The following is a 6,000-nucleotide window of genomic DNA, read 5'->3' on the forward strand; positions in this document are numbered from 1 at the left end:
CCACATATGTGAAAATGTCACAGCTTCGAAATGAGCTATCATACATATCCAAGTTTACGATATAGACTGAGCTACAGGAAAAAACGTTACCATTATCGCCTATGTAAAAACAATTAAAGATCTTGACCCAACTAGTGGATATATTTTTGAGAAGTACAGGTCTAAACTTATCCATGAATCCAGACGATGGCCTCGGCGGGGGCAAAAACATGAAAGAGGCTATGTTAGCGAGCGAAAAAAATCACTCCGATTTGGAGAAATTTTGTTTTGGTCTTGCAGCAGAGAACTGCAATTGGGTTCCCATTCAAAGTCTAGAATGGTTGGATTTTCATTGGGATATGATAGAAGGGGTTATAAGAATTATCGAAAAGAGAATAGAAAAACTTTAAAAAAATTTAGAAGTTTTCAGGACACAATTGTCACAACGGTATTAGGCTTTTCCGGGTGAAATTCATTGCAAGTATTGTAAGACAGATTATATACTTGCAGCCTGTATTAAGAGATCATGCACGTTATAGAACAAGGTATTTGTATCAATGTATATTGCCAAGGGCAAGTTGGAACGCCAAAGTACCAGTTAATACGGACGCATTCAAGGAATGCAATTTTTGGGAACATAAAGTTAAAAGCTTTAACGAGATAGGATCTCGGTAAAGTCAGTTGACTTATAATGTAACACAAGATTGTATGTGTTCAGTGATGCATCTGGTACAAGTTTCGGTGGTTTTGTTACCACTGGTCCAGAAGACGAACCTTTTGAAATGTTTGGTAGTGGGTCATTGACGGAACAGGCCGAAAGTACGACCTGGAGAGAGCTTTAGGCCGTAAAAATATATTGATAAATTTGGTCAAATATCCCTCTGGTAAGATTATCAGAGTGTTCACAGATAATCTGAATATCACACATATACTAAATATTGGTAGTAGACAGATGGTTTTGCACAAGAAAGCTTTGTTCTTTGATGATTTTTCAGAGAGAATGCAATTATATAAATAAGTTGAGATCGGTTTGGATACGAAGAGAATCAAACCAGTATGTAGATACTTTAAGTCGGGTAACAGATTGTGATGACTGGTAAATACAAGTTGAGGTTTTTCTGTACCTTAATCATGTTTGGGGTCAACAGGACATATATAGGTACGCTCATGATTACAATGCCAAGTGCAAGCATTTTAACTCAAAGTTTTGGTGTCCCGGGACTACTGGGATAGACCCGTTTACAGTAGAATAGGGTGGACATAATAATTTGGTAGTCCCACACCAAGTTTGATTCCAAAGGTTATTAATAAGAATAAAATAGAAAAATGTAATGGCGATTTATCATCCCTGAATGGACATCGGGACCATTTTGGCCCATGTTGGTGGATCGGTTTGGAAATTTTAAGGATTTCATAGTTGATAGAAAGTTTTTTCAAGGGGAAAATCTTACTAAAAGAGGCAGAGTTCAGTACAGAGTATTTGGACAACAGTGTTTTAAATTTAGATTAATTGCTATAAGAATAGAATTTTAGTTTTCAATATACTTATGATGTTATTTATTTTAACAGGGGTTAAATTATACCGCACAGTGAAGGAGACCGTCCAGGACAGTGATATAGAAATTGACAGTTATATAAACGAACTTTATCCGAAGATGTTTGAACTGTTGAAAAACTCTAAAAGTGACAATACCGTTAAATCATATTTTAATTCTTATAAACGATGGGAACGTTTCATTACTTTACAAGGACATAAATCTTTGCCAGGTCTGCCAGTTCATGTTGCACTGTATTTAACACATTTATTGAACAATAATTCAACTTGTCACCCTGTTTCTAACGCAGTGTATGATAATAAAATGGGCACATGAGATAAATGGTCTAAACGTTCCTACAACAAACACTTTCGTAACATCGATTCTTGAAGCATCTAAAAGAGTAGCATCAAAAGAGACAGAAAAGGAAGATCCGATTACTACTGAAGCTTTAATTGAACTTTATGGTTAAAGATTCTTTAGATTTACTTGTTATAAGGGATTTGGCATTGATGATTTTGTGTTTTTCAGGATTTCTCAGATATGATAAAGTCAGTTCCTTACGTTTTTGTGATATTAAAGTACACTAGTCTCATTTGATTTTGTGTTTTGAAAAAAGTAAAACAGACCAATATAGACAAGGCTCCGAAGTCTTGATTTCTAAGGGTAATTCATCTGCTTGCCCTTACACAATGTTTCTGAGGTACACTAGGTTAGCAGGGTTTAGTGATTCTTGTCAGCAAAACTTTTATTTGTTTAGCCCTATTTATAGATTTCGTAACACATGCAAGTTTATTACTAAAGATAAAAAAACTAAGTTACACGGCGGCTAGAGAGCAAATTCTTACGAGAATTCGAACAATTGTCAAGAGGTAAACATAGGTCTTCATTCATTCAGATCCGGTGGGGCCACGATGGCGGCTAACGCCGATGTTAGTGACAGATGCTTAAAGAAGCACGTCAGATGGAAGTCTGACTCTAGTAAAGACGATTACATAGTAGATTCCACTGAGAAACGTTTGAAGATATCTAAGGTATTAGACCTATAGATTACACCTTTCTTTGGTTTTCTATCACGTACGACGGGCTGTCGGCAAATTCAAAATTTGCGTTTGAGTTTTTTATTTATTTTACTGTCATGCGTACAAAGAAAGTGTTGTTGGTGTGCTGTCAATGGCAGACAAAGGGTGTCATTTGTGTGTCTGTTGTCTGTAGTATAGCGAATACTAATATTTTCCCGCGTTTCGATCAGTATAACGAGAAAATGTTGTATTCTCGATATGGGAATGGTTAATTTTCGGTAGGCCGATGAAAATCTATCCAATCAGACGACTGAGTTGTGGTCATATATAAGGTGTGTTTTCTGTTGTAGCTTCATTTCTAGTCGTCGTATTGACCGAGTAAACTATAATTCTAAATGATGTTATATATCAGTTGTACATTATGACAAAACTGTTTTGAACTGACTAGGTTCGACGTTATTATCCTGAGATAGGTTCGAGCATTGATTCGGACACATGTTTCCGTAATACGTTTTCCTGGTCGGGCTTGGCTATCAATGAGGGGTAATTTATTTAAACGTACAGTTTCCAATATTTTGCTGTGTTTTGTATACATAATGAAATGATTGGTACATGAAAATGCCAATTGATTACTGATTTATATGTCACGATTATATATATTATATACAATTATTTCTGGCATCCATCACGTACGACGGACTGTCGGCAAATTTAAATTTGCGTTTGAGTTTTACTTATTTTACTGCCATGCGTACAAGGAAGGTGTTGTTGATGTGCTGTCAATGGCAGAAAAGATGTCTCTCATCTGTAGAATAGAAAATACATATAATGTCGAACAACTAAAAAAAATTAACACTCATTTTCGACATTCATGTCTAGTCTCATCTTTTTAACTGAAGTTTTATTAGTTTCTTCTTCAAAAGTGTGATTCCTTTTATGTTCAATAATAAGATCAATTTCTCTCAATAATTTAGTGTTCTTGTGTTTCAGTTTGATGTGCTCTTGTTTTAGAGATTAGATCTGGTAATCCTCCACAACTTTTTTTTTCATATCTGCTCATATTCACTAGTGAATCGTCTTCAATCACATGTATTTCCTGAGTTTTAGGTTGTGTCAACTTCTCACAAAAATTTGTAATACCTGTTAAAAAAATATTTTAATTATGTTAGAATACTATTTATATCTTTTTTTCCATTTAAGTAAATGATACTTATACTAGTTCTTATTCTTAAGTCGTTTTTAATTTTTTATCAGTGATAAAGAGTTTGCGACATATTGTTTTAACATCACCTGTCTGTCGGTCCCACACAGCGTATATGATTTGAACAGTCCACTCTTTGTTCTGTTTCAAGCTGGCATCAATTAATTAAAAAAAATATATAAAAAATTAATAATTGTGGAGGGTATGAGGATTTCAAAAAAAAAATACGACACACAAATGTGAACAAGGATGAAAATAACTTAATTCCTTTGTGATATTGTTTCATGCATATACTTTATGTAAACTTTCATTAAATTTAAAAGAAAGTTTAGGAGTAGGTATGTTTAGATGACAAAACAACTGATATGTAGAATGGGTGACCTCTTTATACCCTCATATAAACTTTAGAGGAAGAACAGCAATAATAGCATTGTTTCTATGCTTTTATATGTAACCATTATGTTATAGATGGCTACCTCATTTTTTTTATGTTTCTATCGACATGATTAGTTATTTTATACCTTTTATTGAAGAATAATTTATGGTATATGCAATGGTGTTATGAATCAAGGAGGGTACATTAAAAGCTGTAGGATGGGTTTCTATAAAAATGCATAAGTACTCTGTTAGTTCATCTCGCTCATCATCTAAAATGCTTTTAGTAACATCATCATACTCATTGAGTATGCTATTGCCAATCTTTGGTAGGTGTAATACCACTATTTATTTTCCCCTATTATTCTTTATTAAATTTGCACTTTTCAAAAAAAATGTGCAGAATTTATGTTTGTTTCAAATAAAGAAATACTTGAAAATAAGAAAATAACCATCACTGGAAGTTAACCAATCAAATTTCTCCACTTATTCTATCTGTGTACAAGGTTTAGTCACCATGTAACCTCAAGATTACAAAATATTCTATAGAAATCCCAAATAAAAAAATAATGGTGCTTTGAAATACCCAAGACATATGTTTATGACACACTAATGTTTTACTGTAATAAAATGTATGATTTATTACCTACAACTGTCAAATTCAAGGAAATTTTTTTTCGACCTATTTTCGTATACAACCGGATGTGACGTACCATGATTTGGTGGTATTATACCTGGTAGAGACTTTATATGTTTGTAAATTTTCACTCAAACTTGTTTTCTCACTAAATAATTCAACATTTGGTGACTATGGTGAACGCATCTATCCCGTTGAACTAGAGATAAAGGATACAACAGATACAGTTAGCCGGCCTCATATCTTGACTTTCATCAAGAAATTGACAATGAGGGTCGGTTGAAAAAAAAACTTTATGACAAAAGAGATGATTTCAGCTTCCAAATTGTAAACATTCCATTTCTAAGAAGCAACATCCCAGCAGCGCCTGCACACGAAGTATATATCTTCCAATTGATACGATATTCCCGTGCTTATATTGTCTATCATGACTTCCTTGATAGAGGGTTGCTGCTCGCAAGTGAGCCTTTAAACCAAGAGTTTCAAATGATGCAGTTGAAATCATCCTAAAGTTTACTGACGCCATCACGAGTTTGTTGACCGTTATCGAATAACCGTTTCAGTTATGATATCGGATATGTTTTTAGCCATGGCGTTGTCAGTTTATTTTCGATCTATGAGTTTGACTGTCCCTTTGGTATCTTTCGCCGCTCTTTCAGAAATTTTAGTATGTCTGCCTCCATGTTAAAATTATTTTTTGCATTACTAAGAACAGAATAATGTCCTAAAGCTGCAGATCAATAAAATACATGGATTGTATTTTTTACCGTTAATTTGTACGTTAGGTTTAACATTAATAAAATACCATAGCAAGCACTGAATTGAAGGTCTTTATGTTGTAACCTGTATAGGCTAGAATGGAATATTATATATTAAAATTCAGTTGAAAGAATGGAATGGTCCCAAAAACTTGTTTTGTATATTTTCTGAGAATACTTTAACTCATAATAGTCACAGGTATTTTCCAGTTCTGACATTAGAGTACCACTTTACCAGAATCCAGTGCAAGTTGTGCTTCAAAAATCTTATTTAATATGAAAGATGGTTTAGATTGATCTAATAAATATACAAACATGCATTTACATCAGTACTGGTCACTTTTAATTACGTCATTCTCCATGTCAGTTTATGGATGTTTTTATGCGGAAAGATGGTCCCTCCTATCAACAGTCTATTGCAAAGAAAAAGATCGATAGAACGTTTTCACCCCGCAACCATGCCTGCCAATGACATTTTCAGCATCAGTGTTGT

Source organism: Mytilus galloprovincialis, chromosome 4 (genome assembly GCF_965363235.1).
Source record: "Mytilus galloprovincialis chromosome 4, xbMytGall1.hap1.1, whole genome shotgun sequence".
Classification (NCBI taxonomy): domain Eukaryota; kingdom Metazoa; phylum Mollusca; class Bivalvia; order Mytilida; family Mytilidae; genus Mytilus; species Mytilus galloprovincialis.